The sequence below is a fragment of the Mus caroli genome, chromosome 2, assembly GCF_900094665.2.
Source record: "Mus caroli chromosome 2, CAROLI_EIJ_v1.1, whole genome shotgun sequence".
Classification (NCBI taxonomy): domain Eukaryota; kingdom Metazoa; phylum Chordata; class Mammalia; order Rodentia; family Muridae; genus Mus; species Mus caroli.
In genome coordinates this window covers 67,485,639-67,506,854 of record NC_034571.1, presented here as the reverse complement: position 1 = coordinate 67,506,854, position 21,216 = coordinate 67,485,639, and the positions used below count along the sequence as shown (strand labels likewise).

Genomic DNA, 21,216 nt, shown 5'->3' with positions numbered 1-21,216 from the left:
GATTGTAAGTAAGTACTTCTGTTTTTATATTGTTTGAATGTTGCACCTGGGGTTCCCCAATTAGGCTGCTGGCCTAACCTGATTTTGGAAAAAGTAGTTGAATTGTTCTGAAGCCAAGTTCTTAGTTGTCAAGTGTGTATTAGTGGACAGGACTGTTTTTCAGTGTACACCCTTCAGTAGTTTTGTCAGTTTTTATAAATGGCTAGAATTTACATTTTACGTATATACAGGTGCAATTAATCTGAGCTGCATGTCTAGTGTGCCTTAAAGACACCACTCAATGCTTTAAAAGGAGGTATGCATATCACAAAGTCAGCCTTACAACTTTGACCTTCAAAATAGTGAAAGTGCTTTTAATACAACATTTTAGAGCAACATTTTAGATAAACTGGAATGTGTCACATATTTTATAGAGCATAATTCTTGGGACCAGCAAGGTGACTCAGTATGTAAGGATGCTTGCTACACAAGCATGGCCACCCTAGTGCAACTCCATAATGTTGTTTCCTGACTTCTACATGCATGCAGTGACAATCATTGCATGTACATTAAACACCTAATTATGTACATGTGCACTAATAAGTTAAAAAAAAAGTTCTTGAGCAGTGTTTTCCATCAGGAGATCTCAGAACACATTCCTTCAGACAGCTTTATTTAGCCCAGGCTGCCCGTGAAGTTGTCCTAGGTGTCCCACTATTCCTTATTCCTGCCTCTGCCTCCCAAGTCCTGGGATCACACATCAGTTCCACCGTGCTGGTTTGCACTAGAAAGCTTTTCAGGACATGAAATGTCCATGTATCAGTGGCTATGGCTACAGTAGATGCCAGAGGGCAATATTGTGTTGTCTCTTACACGTAGGTTCTAGGGAGTCAAACTCGGGGCTTATGTGAAAAGCACTCTAGCCTCAGATTCTGGAAATTAGTTGTATTTTGTTTTATGTGTATGGGTATCTTAGCTGCATGTTTGTATGTGTGCCACATGCATGCCCCATCCCAAGGAGGCCAGAAGGAGGGTTTTGGATCCCCTGAGACTAGGGTTTACAGTTGTGGGCCAAAGTGTAGGTACTGGGAATCAAACCTGGGTCCTCTGGAAAAACTGCTGCTAACTGCTGCTTTTCAGTGCTCTTAACTGCTTTTCTGTATCTACCTAGCCAACATCTAAAAAAAAAAAATTTATGTATAAAATTTATGTATATGACTGCCCTGCCTTCATACATACCAGAAGAGGGAACATCTCATTACAGAGGGTTGGTTCTGAGGGCGCTGAGAATTGAACCCAGCCAGGACCTCCAGAAGGATAGCCAACATTCATAACCTCTAGATTATCTCTTTAACATCCTGGTAAACTCTTTAATATTTGCTTGTAAAGATTGTATATTTTTGCAAGGCTCCCAAAACCCCCAAAACAGACTTTTTTTTTTTTAAAGCAAAAGTAACGTAAAGTCCAAAAAGTATTTTTGGGTAAAAATAAGGACAGTAGGCATTCCCTTTCAGATTCTAATTGTAGTTTAGACCCTAGAACTTCAGTTTCCCAAGTTTTTGTTTCATTATAATATATTTAATATTTGAATTAGAATTTTGAAATTTGGGTTTTAAAAGTTGACACAATATTCCTAAAGTTAAATTTTATGAGGTTGGTAAGAAGTGTTTTCAATGTAAACTTACTGACTAATGTGCTTAAAACACTGCTATGAGCGGGTAGTAAGCCTTATGTGACCCCAGGAAACCATTTGGTTGATGCTCTGGGAACAGATTTGGTTTTAGTGCGCCTCCTCTTCAGTGCTCAGGTTAAGAAGTTTGTTGGTCTCTTGCCTTGCCCGTGTTTACACATAACCAAATGCTTACATATGCCTTTGTTGCATTTGCAAAGTGCTGTGAGAAAAATTCATGATTTCTCCTCGGGGTGATCATGGGCCTTCTTCCCAGAAAAAATAATTCAAGTTCAGAGTTCTCAAACTACCTTTAAGCTGAGACTGAACCTTGGGAAAGGAGCATAGGCTCAGATGGTGGGATTGGAAGAACAGCCAAGGAGACTCAGACGCTACAGAAGGTGGAGGGCATCACAGGCAACCATGTGTTACAGCCTACTGCCTGAGTAGTTGGAGACTTGCTAAAAAGACTGGGTTCAGGGTGTGGGAAGAGAGTAGAGACGACAAAAGGTTAGGAGCTGACTGGTGAATTTTAATATTGGAGAAAAGCTTCCATAACAATATAAAAATCAAAATGAAATTAAGCTACCGCCCGTCATATAATTTCCTTATAAGTTTTAAAGACATTTTTGAGTCTAAAATCCCCACAATATATGTATTTTAAAACATTTCAGGCTGGTTGTGACATGGCTTTAACCTCAGCACCCAGGAGGCCTAGGCAGGCAGATCTGAGTGAGTGCAAGGCCAGCCAGGGCTGGACAGTGAGATCCTGTTTCAAAGCGGAAGTTTCATATTTTGCGACGCTTACAATCAAACTTGGGGCCTTGAGTATACCACGCAAGTACTTTGCCATTAGGCCATATCTCCAGCCTTAAAGCTGGGTAGTCTTTCATAATTTTTATTTTGTTTCATGTATTAACTTGTATTAATAATTTATTTGGCAGTTTGGTTTTTAAAAACTGCCTTGGGGGTAAAGAGCTGTTCAGAGACCTGGCTGTTCTCACAGAGAACCTTGGTTTGGTCTCCAGTATCCACAGCAGTTCACAACCATCTGCATTTGCAGTTTCTCTGTGCACTGTCCCATGTGGGGCACCTGCACACAAGCAAAAGTGGATTACACTGGAATGGGTGGACCTGCCTCAGGTGAGTAGTTAGGGAATCATGGACCCCACGTTTTCTGACTGAGTCCTAGACATATAGCCCCAGTATCCTCGTCTCCTACCTAGAATTTGTAGGAGCAGTGACATTCTTCCCTTCTGCCATTTGAGCACATGTTATATGCTTAGCACTTAGGATAAAATGATGATCATTTCATGATCTCTATTCTAAGCGTTCTGGTTAGTCCTAATGATAGGACTACAATTACCCTTCTGATTTTAACAAAATTCTCTGTGGTTTCTCTAGTTTCATGTGCTTGTTTCATTATAACAGCACAGTCCCTTTATTTCAAGTTAGGAAAAGGCTAGTTTTGTTTCCCTCTCTCCTTGAACATGATCCTTTAAGAGTTGGAGCATAACTCTGCTAAGTGTCCACAGATGTGGCATCTGGAATGTCTACCCCCAAGCAGGGAGAGCCTAAGTGTAGCCCTGAGGCAGCTCGCATGGCACAGTTCATATGGACACCTAGTAGACTTTTATGACATTCACAGAACTAACAGAGGGCCTTCCTTGTTCCTTTCTGGTGTTGAACTTGAGGGTTATTTGATAGGCCAAATTCAGGAAGAAACAATACCAAAAAATTGCTTTGGGGGTTTGTTACTGGTCAAAATCTAAATCTTTCCTTGGGAATCAGTGAGTCAGCCCTGAAAGGGAATCTAGGAACTCTGGAGCTACAGTGTGTCACAAACCTACGTTTCAAGTCAGTTGGTGAAGAGGAAAGGGGAATCGACCTTTGAAGATAGTGCAGATGCAGTGTAGACAGGTCAGTAGGTGTAAATGCCACCTAAACCAAAGGTGTGCTACCTGGGCTCTGTATGGTGGTTCCTTTTCTGAAGGGTTTCTGGGACATTTTGGGTTTTCCAGAGTGAAAGTTTAGGATGTGGAAGGTGTATGGGAGGGCAGAGGCTGAGAGGAGTTAACTGCATTGGCTGGCATGGAGGAGGCCAGTGGCGTAGGATGTGATGTACTGGACAGTGGCGTAGGATGTACTGGATGGCGGTGGGCTTGAGCCTCAACTCTTGGCATTGCATCTCCTGACCACCTAGATGTGATTTTTTGCCCGCTGCCTGCAGGAAGTCTTAGGATGGCTCCAACCTGGCCTTTTGGTTTCCCATCCACTGTGGTCATTCTTTTGTTCTTGAAGCTTTCCCAGCAGCTCTGAGAGCTAATAGCAAAGCAGTCTGCAAGTTTAAATTCCTCTCCTAATCAGCTCCAAAGAGCAGGCAGAGAGTAATGGGATCATGGTTTCCTTCAAGTTGCAGGCACTCCCACCCCCAGCTACAGAGGGGCTCTGTCATGCCCATCACTGAACTCTTAAAGAGTCAGTAGCAGCAGGTTAGTAACTCCTTTGTTGTTTGTTTGTTTGTTTTAGCAACTCTCTCCTGCCTTAGTCTCCTATTGACTACCAGCAAGCAGCTAAGTGAGAGGTTTGGCTTGTGGTATTATCACCATGTCTCAGCTTCATGGCCAGCTTTTGAAAGAATTACCAACACAACACACTCCACTTCTTCCGGTCATAACAGTTCACTATACCTTCTAGTTTCTGCTCTGTATTCCATTGGAAATGCTATTGAAGTCAGCAGCGGCCTAACTAAATCACTAAACTACAAACCAATTTAACCTTGGAAGCCTGCTATCGTGTGGGGTGTCCCGATGAGGTGGCTTTTCTTCCCCATGGGAGTGACCTACTTCCAGCTAAGATGCTTTCCTCAAGTTTCCACAGCTTCCAGAGTGGCACTCCCAACCGATGACCACACGTTCGAAATGTGTGTCTGCTGGGGTGGTGGTGGCACACACCTTTAATCCCAGCCCCAGCACTCAGAAGACAGGCAAGTGGATTTCTGGAGGTTGAGGCTAGTCTGATCTACCAAGAGTTCCAGGATAGCCAAGACTATATAAAGAAACCTCCTCGGGGCAGGAGGAGAGAACAAAACATGACATATAGAGAAATCTCATATTCAAATTACAGTTACTTTATTACTTTTTGTTGTTTAGCCATTCACCAACTGATGGACTTTTGGGGTGTTTCCATCCTATTGTCATTGTGACTACGACTGCTATGTATATTTATATATTTACTATATATTAAATAAACTTATTTATTATATATTTATACAAGTATTTATTTGAATTCCTGTTTTAACGTCTTGGAAATGCATTTAGGAGTAGAATTGCTAGATCTATTGTGCTCTTGGACCCTGTTCCCCCATCCCCAACAGGGTTTCTCTGTGTAGTTCTTGCTGTCCTGGAACTCACTCTGTAGACCAGGCTGGCCTTGAACTCAGAGATCCATCTGCCTCTGCCTCCCAAGTGCTGGGATTAAAGGCGCCCTGCCCCCCAGCTGTGCTATTGATTTTAAATGAAAATCAAGACATTTCTCTGGATTCTTAGATGTACTGGGAGCTTTGGCTTCACAGAGCAGAGGAGGGGTAGAGCGTGGATCTGATGTCAGTTCCCATTCGAGGGAACACCAGGAATAGATAATGATCTCCAGGCTAAGCTCGAAGCAAAGCACTTTGTGTGTCTGCCTAGGCAACTCTTTTCTTTGGCTGGCTGGGCCAGGAGGTGTGATTCTCATCCATGTCTTTCGATTTTGGCTTGCATGGCAGCAGTCAAGGACTCTTGGGGTCTCACACATATCCATTCACCACAGTCACCTTCCTTCCGTGAGCCTGAACTTAAGTGGGAAAAACAAAAGCTTCTCTTGAGAATAACACTGACGGTGTCACTTAAATGCAACCAAGTTACAATGATTTAAATCTTTTTTTTTTTCCAAGACCAAGAGTTTACTCTTGAGTTAGTTGGAAAGTCTCAAATAAAATTTGAAGTTTATACGTTCTGAGTAGAATAATGGTAGTGAAGATGTAGATTTCCCCAGCACGTTATGTATGTCCTATGGCCTTTTTGTAGTGATATAACCATAGCAGATTCGTGTTTTGTTTGAAGAGTAATTTGTCTCTTTATGTTAATGGAAGGTCTCTTTTTCTTTAGTGTTTGCATATTAATTCAGTTTTTATCAGAGGGGATGAAGGATGGAAGTTTTCGAGCCCTGATCTACGCTTACCCTTCACCTTCGTGTGGATCACAGCGAGGGTGGTTAGGAGTTGCCTAGATCATGTTCTTTGCGTTCAGGCTTCCATGCTGACATTTGTAACAAGAGAAGGTTACCGTGCGGAAAAGTCCCGACCCACTTTTTCTTTTCTTTGTAAAACCCACAATAGTTTCCATTGCTCCTTTTAATTACATTTTCTCTATGGTTTGGGTAAGTGGGCCACATTGCTTGCTGCCTAAATTATTTTCCAACTACCAAATTGCTATGTCCCTGACGATTTCCCCGAATCATCTCCTCCATGTTTTTAGGCAAATTGTCTTTTACAATACTCTTTTTTTGTTTGGTTGGTTTTTTGGGTTTTTTTTGAGACAGGGTTTCTCTGTATAGCCCTGGCGGTCCTGGAACTCACTTTGTAGACCAGACTCTCCTCGAACTCAGAGATCCGCCTGCCTCTGCCTCCCTAGTGCTGGGATTAAAGGCATGATGATGTAATTATAACATCAGTGTCTATATGTTTTTGGTTATAAATATATGCTGATTGGTTTTGCTATTGTTTTGAGGGTGTCAGAACTCCTGGAACTGGAATTGCAGACTGTTGTGAGCTGCCATGTGGGTGCTGGAATTTCTCTTAACTTCTGAGCCATCTCTCCAGCCTCTTCCTCTTTTTTTTTTTTTTTTTTTTTCTTCTTCAAAACAGCTAAAGTAAAATGAATAAGTTTTAAAATACCGAGTTTGGAATTTATGTCACGAATTTCCATAAGAAATGTTGAACCACACTCGATATTTTAAAACTTCTACTTTGTGGCAACAAGGTGTTATGTTTAAAATCTCTCACTAAGAGATTAGAGAAATCGAAATTTCTATTTTTTTATTACTTTCAAATAGACCAGAATCAATTTTTGCGTGCAGTGTGACGAGGGACCCTAACTTCATCCTCTGCTCACCTGCCCAGTGATTGACGAGGTGTCTGAGCTGCCCCTAAGCCTGCACTTCCTTGGGTGATGCTATCTTCACCACACGCAAGCTGCTGTGGTCCTCCTACCCCATCGCTCTGTTCCATCACACTGGCTGCAATGGTTTTACGTCACATACCTCTCTGAGGCAACTCTGACCTCTCAGACGAGTCTCTTTGCTCTTTTTCCTTTCCACATCTTTCTTTAAAGAGTTTGTTAGTCATTAATCAAGAAGGCTTATTCCCCATCACCCCAGTTTATAGCTGTTCCTTTCCTATGCTTGACATCACATTAAATATACAGATTATTTTGACAAGAAAGAAAAAAGAATAAGTTAATGAAAAATAAAATAATAAAAAACAAGGAAAAAAAACTAAAGTAGTTCTCCAGCATTAAAAGAGATTATGAACATGGTAAATAGGAATCAGAACATTGAGGAAGAAGTCCAGAGCAAGCAACGTCTCTCTGAAGGAAGTCACTAACTAACCTCTGGTGAGGTCACTAACTAACCTCTATATGCTACTGATGGATAGCAATTGGTGACTTCCCCACGTTTGAATTCATTTGAAATGGCTAGTTCTGAAGCTTCGGCGCTCAGTGACTCTGATTTTTCTTGTCTCTTGTCAGAATCAGCTCTATTTGGAGACATGCAGACGGCCTTTGCTGTTGATCATTGCTTAGCTGATGACTCACTGCCCTGGCAGAATCGTTTCCCTCCTTTTCGTCAAGCGTATGGGTGGCTAGCGGGTATGGGGAAGTCAAGGACAGGACTGTTGGAGGAGGGGGCTGTGTAGAAAAGGGTTTCTGGGCTAATGGGTGATCTTACCCAAACCTCTATTTCTGAGAGGGCTGGGCTCGTGGGGTTTTCTTACCAGGCTGCTGGTTTTCTCTCTCTCTAGTTTCACCGTGGTTTTGTACCTTGTGCTATGATTTACAGGCCTGGTTTTCACTTCAAATTTTAAACATGGGATTTAGTTCCTCAACAGTCTCAATTCTCAGCGATGGGGTCCGCTTACCCATATCATTCTTACCTAGTAGCCCAGGAGTGTGCAGAAGGACATAGGGAGAAGTGTATAGTGAGCCACGGGGACTGACTCTGGGCTGTTGGTTGGTCTGGAGGCAGGGAGAGACCAGGCCTTGGCCCATCAGCACTGACAAGCTGATGAAGAAGGCAATGGCGAGATCTTCATAATGAAGCTAAGTGGACTCTGCCAATCTGCTGTCCCCATTATCTGTGGTATCATTCCCTTTTGAGGGTTCTTAGGGAAACTTTCCTGGGAAGTATTTTATGAACAAATTATGAATAAAGACTGAACTTTACAGGTTCGAACTATTCAGATTCTCCTCTTTCTCTCTGTCTCTCTGTCTCTGTGTATGTGTGTCTGTCTGTCTGCCTGTCTGCCTGCCTGCCTGCCTGCCTCTGTCTCTCTCTCTCCTCTCTTCCCATCTCCCTCTCTCCTCCTCCAACTCTCTCCCACCCTCTCTCTGTAAACCCGCTCCTCTCCCTACACCCTACAGCATCTAACATTATAACCAAGTTGGCCTAGGAGTCATTATGAAGCCCCGACTGGGCCTCAGCTGCTGCAGTCCTCCCTAAGTACTAAGATTATAGGAATGCACCACCACACCAATGCCAGGGTGTTTTTTTTTTTTTTCCCCAGATTTTGTTCACTGACTGCATTTTCCTGTGCTTTCAGTAGAGTTTAAGGATTAAAATGCTACAAGGATTATTTTATATAGTCCATTACATCTGACATGAGAACGATGCAGATTTTGAGACACACAAAATAACATTGCACCTCTGAATTCCTGAGAATTCCAGAACGCAAAAGGTGCTAAGGGCTAGAACAGGGACTGCTGAAACCAGATCAGGGTCCATAGGTGGATTCCTGATGAGTGGGAGATGCTGCTGCTGATAAAGAAGTGTGCGCGCGAGCGTGTGTGTGTGTGTGTGTGTGTGTGTGTGTGTGTGTGTGTGTGTGTGTGTGTGAGGGCACTCTGGTTGCTGAGGCAAGAGTTTTCATATTCTAGGCCAGCATGGTGTCACAGAGTTAAAGGCCATCCTGGGATATTAGAGGGACCCTGTGTTGTGTAATACTAAATTAGTCAGGAAAGCTTGCATGTCTATTTTGTTTAATAATATTTCCTCAGACTGTCTTGGTACCTGTCTTGGCACAGAAGGCTGTCAATAAGTACTTGTTGGATGATTGAAGAACGAGTTATGTGGTAGTTTGAATGAGAATGGCCACCAGAGACTAGTATGTCTGAATGCTTAGTCACCAGTGAGTGGAACTGTTTGAGAAGGATTAGAAGGATGAGGAGGGAGACTGGAGAGATGGCTCAGCAGTTAAGAGCACTGACTGCTCTTCCAGAAGCCATGAGTTCAATTCCCAGCAACCATATGGTAGCTCGCAACCATCTGTAATGGGATCCGATGCCCTATTCTGTCTGAAGACAGAGACAGTGTACTCAGATATATATATATGAAGGATGAGGAGGTGTGGCTTTGTTGGAGAAGGCGAGGCCTTATTGGAGGAGGTGTGTTACTGGGGGTAAGCTTTGAGGTTTCAAAAGCCCAGTCAGGCCCTGTGTCTTTTTCTGTTTGCTACCTTTGGATCAGAATGTAAAGTTCTCTCCCATTGCGCCAGCACTATGCCTGTCTGCTCTTATGGTGATAATGGTCTAATTCTCAGAAACTATAAGCAAAGTCGCAACTAAACACATTCTTTAGAAGAGTTGCCTTGGTCATGGTGTCTCTTCACAGCATCAGAACAGTAAGTAAAGATGGACTATTAATGTGCTGTCCTAACAAGGAAACATGCTGGCATCAGGCCAATTGGAGACTGGTGACACCTTAACCCATGCAGATATTTTGGGGACCTTTAAAGTCGAAGTCCCTCTGTTTTTGGCACCAAGGAGGCGAGTGTTTCCTTCCATCCCGTGCTTTCTTTTTGAATGGCTTTGGGTTGCCGTTAAGACTGTATGATGCTCTGTGGAGGGGGCAGCTATCCTGAGGGACGCTGATGACCACTAGCCCAAAGTGAGCCTCAGCTCTGATTCTGAGCTAGAGTGAACGCTGCAGGAAAGAAAAAGGTAAAATGAGTTGTTTCCCTTTATCAGGAGACATCTTTTCTTGGCTTGGTAGGCTTTTCTCAGCCTGTCAGTGAGCTAACAGGAGCGTGAATGTGTCTGTACTGTTCTATAGAGAACACACTAATGCTGCTTTCTCTGAGGCAAGATGTTAGAAGTGGCCCTGCAAATTGCTACTGTCCATAGAGTGGTAGAGAGAAAGGCCCGAGAGGTCGTGGTGATTTGCCCAATTCTGACTCCACGTGTTCTTGCAGCAATCACTTGGCAGAAAAGGGCAAAGACGGGGATGACTCTGGGGGATTTTAGTGAGGATTCTCCTAGGATTCCTTCCGCCATTATTCATCACTTTCAAGCACTCCACATGACGCATCAGTCTGCATGAGGAGCTTTCATGCGTGAGAAAAGCTCCTGGCTCCTTGAGCCTTCTGTCTTCTGCCACCTCCGAGTGTCAGGAGGGTGATGGTGTTCTGTACGACATAGTTGAAGTGGAGGCTATGAGTTCTCCTGCCTTCAAATGGAGGATTATGTAACCAGTGAATTTGTTTGTCTGTGGTGAAAAGGGATTAAAAATTATTTCAGTGCAGGGATGCCATGGAAGAACTTTTTTTTTTTTTTGAGTCAGGATCTAATGTATCCCAGAATGCATCTGTGATGGTTTGTATATGCTTGACCTAGGGAGTGGCACTATTAGAAGGTGTGGCCCTGTTGGAGTAGGTGTGGCCATGTTGGAGTAGGTGTGCCACTGTGGGCATGGGTTTTAAGACCCTCAGTTTAGCTGTCTGGAAGCCAGTATTCTGCTAGCAGTCTTTAGATGAAGATGTAGAACTCTCAGCTCCTCCTGCACCATGCCTGCCTGGACGCTGCCATGTTCCTGCCATGATGATAATGGACTGAACCTCTGAACCTGTTAGCTAGCTCCCAATTAAGTGTTGTTCTTATAAGACTTGCCTTGGTCCTGGTATCTGTTCACTGCAGCAAAACCCTAAGGCAGCATCTCAACTTGCTATGTAGCTGACAATGATCTTGCACTTCTTTAAAAAAAACAACCAAACAAACAAACAAACACAAAGGTGCAAAAAAAAAGAGGTTGATTTAATTTTTGTATTTGAAAGAGAGAGTGTGTGTGTGCTGCACCCTTAAAGAAACACGACTCTCCCTTTTCCAACAGCCATAAATTGTCAAGAAACAGCTCCTCTGCTAGAGGTGGAAGGAACCATGCTGGGATTTTGTTTGGCTTGATCTTGTAAAGGTCTTGCACGTGTAGCCACAGTGGCTGGTCTCATAGGCAATGGCACTGCCGAGTTTAGCAAGTGTTTCACGGCAGACATCCACGAACACTGGCTTTCACAGTCTTTCTGCTCCTCTCGCCTGTGATGATTGCTGAGCCGGGAGGAGTGTGATGTGGATGTTTCATTTAGAGATGAGCACTCTGGATCCTCTTCTCCCCTGCATGTGACTAGTTCTTTGTTTCTGTATTAATCCCCATTTACTGCGAAAAAAAAAAAAAAAAAAAAAGAAGAAGAAGAAGAAGAAGAACAAGAAAAGCTGCTTGTTTGATGAGGGCTGAGAGGGGCACTAATCTATGGACAAAAAGATAAAAACTTAGTGGCATTTCATTACTATGTCCATTTAACCAAATAAAATTATTAGGTTCTCTGCAGGTTTTGTTGTTGTTGTTTTGTTTTGTCCTTTTCTTGTCCCCAGTTAATACTACTAGGCATGAGTTCTGCCTTGGGGAGCAGGCCTCAAATCTAATTAGAGAGTGGTTGGCGACTCTTGTAACACTAGCACTGTTACTGTGTCAGTGAGCCTCTCTTGCCAGGCCAGTCATTATTGCAGCCTGGGGGAGGGGGATTCGACAACTGGGGAGCACTGCTCATTGTCTTTCCCTCCTGGTGGCACACATAGAACTTCCAGCTCTGTGAAACTGGTAGCTGGTCAGGACAAGACTTTCAGTTCAGTACAAGCGAGTCTCCTCCATGCCCTGTAACTCAAACATGGGATGTCTTCAGCCATGTGGTTTTGCCATCAAGAACACTACCCGGTAACCTGTAATTTGGGGGAGAGTTTAATGAGACCCCAATGGTCAACAACTAGAAAAAAAGGCAGCAAATACCTGGCATTGAGCTTTTTATTTGATAGCCTTCGGAATCTGTTAGAGGGTAACCCCATTTAGATTTCTTTTACAGATGTATATATGCATTTTATGTAGCTTCTACAGTGATAAGTTCATATATGACTTGTTCAGCGTTTATTAGTGTTAATTATCCCTCCCCATAATCCTCTTCTATCCTTCCCACCTACCCCCACACTCCATTTAGTCCTTCTGGTTTTGTTACTTACCTTCCCCACTTCGTACCATCTGCAGTATATTCCACTCCCCCGAGATACTGGCCCGTACTACTTGGCAGACATTGACGAGTCCTCCCATTTCAACGCACATATCTAAGTATTCAAAGAAGGTATCCCTATATGAGAGAAAATGCAAGATGTTTGTCTCTCTAGGTCTGGGTTAGCTCACTGAGAATGATATTGCCAGCTCCATCCAATTACTTGCAAATTTAATAATTTTAATTTTTTTCTTAACATTGAATAGTATTCTGTTGTGTATATGTACCACATTTTCACTACCCAGTGGTATATGTGTAGGTTGTTTCTATGTCTTGGATATTATGAATAGAGCAGCAATGATCACATGTCTTAGTGAGGGTTTTATTGCTATGAAGAGACACCATGACCAAGACAAGTCTTATAAAGGACATTTCATTGGGGCTGGATTACAGGTTCAGAGGTTCAGTCCATTATCATCATGGTGGGAAGCATGGCAGCATCCAGGCAGACATGGTGCTAGAGGAGGAGCTGAGGTTCTACATCTTGATCTAAAGGCAGCCAGGAGAGGATTTGTCTCTTCCACACTGGGTGAAGCTTGAGTACTAGGAGACCTCAAAGCCCGCCTACACAGTGACACACTTCCTCCAATAAGGCCACACCTTGTGATTATAGCATTTCCCATGGGCCAAACATTGAAACCACCTCAACAAGGATGAGCAAATATCTCTGTGGCAGGATATAAAGTCCTTTGGGAATATGCCAAGGAGTATTGTAGCTGGATCATATGGTAGACTTATTTTTAATAGGGGTTTTGGAAGTTACAGTTTTGGAACTGTACAGTTACAGTTCTGGGAGTTTAGTTCATTATCATCATGGCAGGAAAGTAGGCAGACATGGTGCTGGAGAAGCAGAGTTCTCTATCTTGATTGGCAGGCAACAGTAGACTGAGAGCCACACTGGGCATAGCTTGAATATACATGACCTTAAAACCCACCTCCTCAGGGATATGCTTCCTCTAACAAGGCTACCTACTCCAACAAGGCCACACCTCCTATGGCCAAGCATTCAAACACATGATTCTACAGAGGCCATACCTACTCAAACCACCACACTAATCGTGGCTATCAACTTCACTGCATCTGGAATCAAGTAAAACACAGCTGCTGGGCACTCCCGTGTGCAAGACACTTTCTTCATCAGATTATTTGAAGTAGGATGACCCAGCCTAAATGCGAGTGGCCCCTTCCTGGGGTCCATATAAAAGGACATGGAGGAAAGAGCTGTTGCTTTTTTTTTTTTTTTTGCCTGCTTGCCATCAGTCTTGCTGGCAAATTCATCTACTCTGTTGCTGTGGCATTCCTTCACCATTAGAACCAACTTCTTCAGAATATCATGTAGACTGAGGACCAGAAGCTCTCAAGGAGGACTTCATGCTTATGGTGCCAGTCTGACACCATTGAGACATCCATCCTGGATCAAACAACTACTGGATTCTTGGCCTTTCCAGTGAGATATGGCCACTGTTAGACTACCAGGATCACACCCTGTAAGTCAAGCTGGAAAATTCCGATTGAATGAATATATTCTATCATTTCTATTTCTTTTTTTTTTATCAGTTCTATTTCTTTAGAGAACCCTACTAACTGATATATTTTATTTATAAAATATTTTGAGGCTATTGTGAATGTTATTATTTCCCTGTTTTCTTTCTTCTCTTTGGCTGGCCTGGGGACCACCTGGGATCTACCGGCCTCTACTGGGTTAGTTAATAAGGACCATCATACTTGGCTTCATCTAAGCACTTTGGGAGTTGTACCTTTCTTCCTTGGGCACAGTTATGTATGATGTTTAAGATTAAATTGTAAGAGGAACGGTGTAACAGGAATTAAACATTCTAGCTAGCCCCATATAAAAGACACACAGCCCAGGTATTTCGATTACAAGCTGTAAGCCTAGATTGGGCAGGTTGGGAGCTAGTCTAACTTATTTCCTAGCCATGATGTCCCTTGTCCCTTACTCCTTGCTGTTTTTTTCCTGGTCCATCATCCTCGTGGTGGGTTGCTCCGTTCTCCTGTCCTTTTTTCTTCTCCCCTTTGGTCTTTCCTGAGATCCCTTACTTGATCCTCAAGTCCCACCTTTCTCTACTCCTTTCTCTATTGTCCAATCACAGGCTCTAGCCTTTTGTTCACTAGTTAAACTGGAGAGCAAGGTTTACATAGCATTACCTGGTGTACATGAAGATTTGCTCGTTGAGGACAACCCTAACTTGAGTCCAGTACTTAGCATTTGAATACATAGCAGCACCAGACCAACCCTCTACAGGACGGGTTTGATGGCAGAGGGGTCTATCATTAGTCTATCTTTGAGAGTCTGCTATGGTCTATGCAAACAGACATTAACCCAAGTTTTGCATGTTTCTTGCTGGTCCTCTCCTCTGCTATCTTCTGATGCAGTTCTTCAATGTCTGTCTGATCTACCATGTGTAAATTCTGATTCCATGGTGATTGGGTGTAGGAGATCTTGGGAAGCTATATGCGACCTCAGAAGGTCTGTGGAGACAGGAAATACAGGGCCTGCCTGGGATCCTCGAGGGGAGGGTGGCTCATAGGATAGTAGAGTGGGCCTAGTCTGAGGCATGGAGACAGGGGTTGCTGGAGAAGCTGGGAAGTCTGGCAGTACCTGGAGGAAGATTTCTGAGGCCTGTGGTCTGAGGTAGAGAGGTGCTTACCCCCTGACTTTGAGAAGTGACATCAAAGAGATGTTACTTGAGAAGTGATTGAGAAGAGATGGATGGGTTACAGGGTGGGAAGGAACAGAGCTTATTTGATGGGGGTGGTGGTGGTGGTGGTGGTGGGAGGTCTCAGAGAAGCTGAGATAGGGGTATGGGGTGGGGAGGAGCAGAGTTTACCCATTACCCACCAATTCAAGCGAAGGGAAGTTCTGGAGGAGTTGGTTTGCCAGTGGTTGCTTTACTCATTACTTACAAGTTTTATTGACATCATCACAGATACTTTCTTCAATGGACTATAATCCAGTGTTTATTTTGATGTCTCTGGTTCCAGTGTGGTCAGCTGGGGCATTCTTTTGGATCCTTCTGATAGATGGGTGGTGTGGTTGTAGACTCTTTAATGCCATTCTTTGTACTTTTATCCTTTCTCCCTCAGTTTTCCTGACTTACCAGGACAAGTTTTTCTTCTGATAGTCTCTTGACCCACTTCTTAGAAACATTTACTTCTTTAAGGAGCCTGCCTGCTCCCCTTTGCCTAGGAATTGGGTATTTAGCAAGAGTGCTTCTTACTATTGGGGTGTTATCACATCAAAGTGTTCTCGGGAGACACAGCTAGGAGGTACACTATACTACTTCACACACACACACATACACACACACACACACACACACACACACACACACACGATCTGTCCATATTACCAGGGAACCTCCAAATTCAACCCCAACCATCAACAGTTCCTTCTAGCCCTTCGTCTTTTCCTGGTTTTTGTATTTTTTCAACCTCAGTAGAAGCACACATTTACGAAATGCTAGCGCAGGCGCTCTTACAGCCTCTGTGGTCCTCTGTGCAGTTACCTGCCTTTCTCTCCATGGTGGACCACCTGCTCTCTCTAAACATACGTTGCCTTCACCTAACTAACACTGAAGAAAGAATTCTTCTTTTTCCTTTTCAGGGACTTCCAGAAAAGGTTCCGAGGTGGATTCTTATTTGGTTAATTGGGTTTTATGCTCACCCCTGATTCATTCTCTATGGCTAGAGACATAGAACAACCCGAATGCACAGACCCAAGCTGCCTGCTCACCTTGAGGCCTTAGAGATGGCAAGCGTCCCACCCATATTTTAACAAGCAAGAGGTGTGGCTGAGAGGTGGCTGTCTGAGCAGAAATTAGAATCCTTGTGACAGCAGGGTCAGAGCTCATCCTGTGAGGTTCAAGCCAGTGTCCACTGCACCACCCAGAGAGTCAGTGAACTACATTGGTTGAAGGCAGAAGGAAGGACACTGGGAGGGATAGGAGAGGAGAGCCAGTGTAACATTAGATGCCACAGGTTCCTTGTGTCATAATTGCAGCCCTTAGAACGCTGAAGCAGGAGGATTGCGGAGACTTTGAGGGAAGCCTTGGGATGTGTAGGGAGTTTGAAGCCAATGTGGGCTACCAGGGAAAATCTTGTCTTAAAATCAAAAAGGACAGTCCACATGAAAAATAACATTACTCCAATTTCACCCTCCCCTTCCCTCCCCTCTTCCCCTCCTTTCCTTTCCTTTAAAACTGTAGCATGAGCTGGGCGTGGTGGCACACGCCTTTAATCCCAGCACTCGGGAGGCAGAGGCAGAGGCAGGCGGATTTCTGAGTTCGAGGCCAGCCTGGTCTACAAAGTGAGTTCCAGGACAGCCAGGGCTACACAGAGAAACCCTGTCTCGGNCAGGACAGCCAGGGCTACACAGAGAAACCCTGTCTCGGAAAACCAAAAAAAAAAAAAAAAAAAAAAAAACAAAAAAAAAAAAAAAAAAAAAAAAACCAAAAAAACAAAAACAAAAACAAAACAAAACAAAAAAACGTAGCATGGTTGGGCCAGCAAGATGGCACAGCAGGTGGAGGCACTTACACTGAGCATGATGTCCTGAGTTCATTCTGGTGATTAACTAGGACCCACAAGGTCTGATGAGAAGAGATTTTTCTTATTTCCATGCAAGTACCATGGTTTGCATACTCGCTCCCTCGTTAAATAAATAAATTAAATGTAATCTTAAGAGGAAGATAGAGCATCCAACCAGGGGCGTGGCTAACGGCGCTCGCGGTGACTGCTGAGTGTATGCAAGGTGTTAGGTTTGATTCCCAGCTCCACAAAACAACCTGAAAAGAAACCGGCTCTCTCCTTAATTTTACTATCTGTCTTGAGTTTGTGAAAGTTTCAGAAGGAACACTGGGTCTCTTTTGGCCTCGTGGTCTGGAGGAATAGCGTTCCTATGGCATGCTCAGTAGCCTTGTCATTGACTGTCAGTCCCCTAAATAATATTTTATTTATGCAGAAAGAAATTTTCTTAACCACCACTGCATCTCATCGATATGTTCTGAAAAAGACCGCCTTTTAGCAGGTCTGTTTAATTCTTAGCTTCTTTTAAGTCAACTGTGTCTTTAAGGAGGGCCGGCCCTTTCCTCTTCTCCGTTAGAATGTCTCCATAATAGAATACAACAGTCTTATGCTGCTACCCAGAGGTTTAATCACAATGCAAAAACAACATCGCTAATCTGAACAATCTACATGGATGACAACTCAGTGAAATAACTATCAATTAACAGCATAATTGTCAGTTTAAGTTGCCAACATTAAAATAGGCAATTGTTACTCCAGTGAGGCTTTTGTGATTTTTTTTTTTTTAAACTCACTTCTTCTTCATAGGGTGTGGGCATAGGGCAGGGGCCAGAGTTGAAACATTTAAACTGATGACCGAGTTAATTGTTGTTTTAATTGCTCAATCAGACTCTTTGATTGGTCATTCAGAACTGAAAACAGTGGTTCTAGTTATAAAACCCCTCCCCAGGTGTGGCAGGTCACCCTTGTCTGGGTTTCGGAAACTGTACAGCATCAAGTGCTATGGCAGGTCTGTGTTGTCATTAATCAGGGCTGTTGTAGACAGCTGGGCATCTAGTTCTATTTTGTCCATTAGGATCGTGTCAAACAAACACAAAGACCAGGCTCTATGTGACACCATAGTCCACTTTTGTTGAAAGTAATTTAAAAAAACCATTTTCTAACTACTGGCTGGAAAATGGTCTCAGGGCCTCATGATAGCTCTGTATAGGCTCCCCTCCCTGCCAGCTGCTATAGGTGAGCGGGCAAGGAAGGCTGAGGAGAGCACAGAAGATTCAGGGTTTACTGAGGGAAGGATGCCATGGAAATCCTAAGTGCCAGGACTGCCCTTTGTGTCTGCCTATCTCTTACATGGTTCTTTGCTTGGTGAAACTCAATTTCCTGTCCTGCAGGAGTTCCCTAGAGGTTCTTCCTACAGCCTTAACTCCTGCTTCTACATGGACACAGTACCCTTCATATTCAAAATTGAATTCTACTAGCCAAGCCCCATGATGACAGACCAGCACCAGCCTTTGGCACTGGGCAGTAGCTTTGCCCAGTCCGGAGTGGGCACATTTCCATTTGACAACAGAGTTTGACTTGGAACCTGGAACTAATAGCCACCATTCTCATTGCGGGCCTTGTACTGGAATCCAAAGAAAACATGTTGTTAAATTGGCATGGGCAGAGCGACATGAATTAGTGTCAGCGTGGTCTGGTTGCTGTCTTGGGTCTTTAATACCTTCCCTTTAAAATAATGAGAGTAATTCCATTTTGGGGGATGTTCAAAGGATTCAGTGAGCTGACGCAGGCTAAGTACCTCATGCCTTGCCAGCACCTATAAATAAATGGCCAGTCGATATCAATGCAGAGCTGTTACAGTCTGAACTTGACCTGCCCCTCACACATTTATTTCTGAATGCTCTTTTCCCTGTTGGTGATGCTATCTGGGATGGTTTAGAATGCAGGAGGCAGGGACCGCTGGAGAAAGTACGTTACTAGGATTATTTATGACAGTTATATATATTCATATACATTCCTCAGCGTCCTGCTTTCTCTTCGGATCCCTGGTCTCCTTTGGTGTGGACAGCCTGGCTGTAGACTCCACCATGCCTCCCCTGTCCTCATGGACTAAAGCTTCCTACAGCTATGAGCCACATTCTTATTTATCCTAAATTCTTTTAAAATCAATACAACCTTGTTTTGCTTTGCTTTTTGGGTCTCCATGGGAGGGAATTTAAAGTTTGATTTTTTTTCTTTTAATCTTAGAAGTGTCAATTAGTGTGCCCATTATAAAGTGTATTTTCTAAGTCAGCAGGCTGCTATCACTATGTATAACAACTGTACTAACCATCAATTCATGAATTAAACTTTTCTGTGCAACTCGGTTGGTGTCAGGTGATAGTACAGCCAACATCCTTCATGGTTCCCCATAATCATATCAGTTGTTTTATGTGGTTAGGGTCAGCATCTCAAACATAGCCAGCACTCTCTATTATCCGAATTTAAACAATCATGTTAAACTTGGGGAAGATGGTGAATCCACTTTCTGGGCTCTCTGAAGAGAGAGTGCCAAACAATATGACTTCCAATCAGCTGTCTTAATCAGCTTCTTTAAACGCCTCTACAACACCAGGCTATTGTGCCCTCCCTCCCCCACATCTAATTTGTGCACCTAGACATCTCCAGCTGTGCCGGTGAAGGTCCTCACCTTGTGGTTCAGCCCTTTGAAGGTTACACTTGCTGCTTGGAAGACCTCGCAGACAGGGACCGTTTCATGGCGCCCCCTTTTCCACACCATCTGTCTGACCTGGACCCATTCCAAACACCCGGGTTCTGCCAGCAGAATGGCCTTCCTGCTACAGAAGCTTTGTAATCTGCTAATTGACAGGGTAAGGAAAATTTATATTTGGGTTACAGCCGAAAAGTTGGATGTTTCTTTGATGGGGCTTTAAATGCCGACATATGCTGCTGCCGTGGCTTTTGATTCTAGGCATCTCTGTTGTGCGCAACCGCACGCCCTCCTCTGTGCTCTCTGCCTCATTGAGAACATGACATCTTAGGACAAAAACACCAATGTGACCTACCAGGGAATTAGCCTGTACTTAGTTTACTCATTAGCAATGATTTTATTATTATAATCTCTTTGTAGTAGGAGACAGATGGCAGAGGACTTTGCTTTACTGAACAAGATGCAGGATTGGGCATAGCCTGACTCACTGAATGGCTAATGGCTTCAGCACTCACTCAGGCTAATAAACATCTTTGCACTGAGACAGGGCCTGGTCCTACGTGGGTGCCCTACGCATGTGCAAAGTTTTTGCCATTTCTTTTTTTCTGCACATGGGTGTTGAGGCAGCAGAACTGAAGAGAAGGCAGCAGCATCGTTACACTCCCAACTGTTAAAGATGACAGGTGTGGCTGTTCTCTTTTTGAAATACTGCTTGAAAACCTTCTAATACAGTGTGGTCATATGTATTGATCCAGACTCACATGCCTAGCGTTCTGCCCGGAAGTCATGAGCATGAATGAGCATGGTGTCATCATGTTTGCCCCTGGACTCGGCCGGCTTCTCTTTCCAAGGCAGCCAGCAACCTGCACTAGAGCAATGAGGAAAGATGAGAAAGAGGAGGATTTCTTCCTTACCTTTGAAAACTTCAAAGTTGTTTCCAATCTGGTTCTGATGATCCACGTCTCAGCGCAAAGCACACATAAAGGTCTAAAATCTGCTCGCTGATCGGAAATAGTTTTTAGAAAGTCAGATTTAATCCCACGAGCCAAATGATCACTACCAACAGCGATCAGGGAAAACCAAAGTCCACGGCAAACTCTAATTTGGCAAATGCATAAAAGGTTCAAAAGAGCAGAGGTCTCATTTACATTCCTGGCTCTTATATGGGATTTTCTTCTGTATTAGTAATTAAAGGGTGCAGGCTATGGAGCGCAACTATATCACATAATAGCCATCGGGAACAACTAACAACTTCCTTGAAGTAACGCACACTAGGGTGTTTATGGTTCGGTGTCTCATGGACTCTCTTTGATCTAAATTAGGATTCATTGGCAAACTCACAATAGGCTCCACATGTACCCCTCTCAACCTCTTTCTTTTAATCATGGAAATTAGAGATGGAAAATATCCATTAAGTCACTTAGTCCTTTCCCCGCCAGGGTGAAATTGTTGCCTGTGATTCAGGGGTAGTGCTCAGTCCAGCTTAAACGGAAATGTCTCCTGGGATATGAAACCTCTTGGTTTTATCATTTTCTTCTTTCCCTTAAAATTCAGAGGGGGAAAAATATAAAGCAGAGAAGAGCTTCCTTTCCTCCTTAGGAGTTGAAGGTAGTGATGATGCAATGGGCAAGTGTTTGCCTAGTGATGGCTTTCTGGGAATCACCCTCCTGG

General features: G+C 43.6%; 1 long non-coding RNA gene across 1 annotated transcript; it reads right to left on the bottom strand.

The window, feature by feature from the left end:
* Positions 1 to 11,029: 11,029 nt before the first annotated feature.
* LOC115030386 lies at positions 11,030 to 20,787 on the bottom strand. The gene is made up of 3 exons (XR_003835977.1): positions 20,460 to 20,787; positions 12,244 to 12,368; positions 11,030 to 11,389 (listed from the first exon to the last, which is right to left on the bottom strand). It is a non-coding gene; the product is annotated as an uncharacterized LOC115030386 (long non-coding RNA).
* Positions 20,788 to 21,216: the final 429 nt, after the last annotated feature.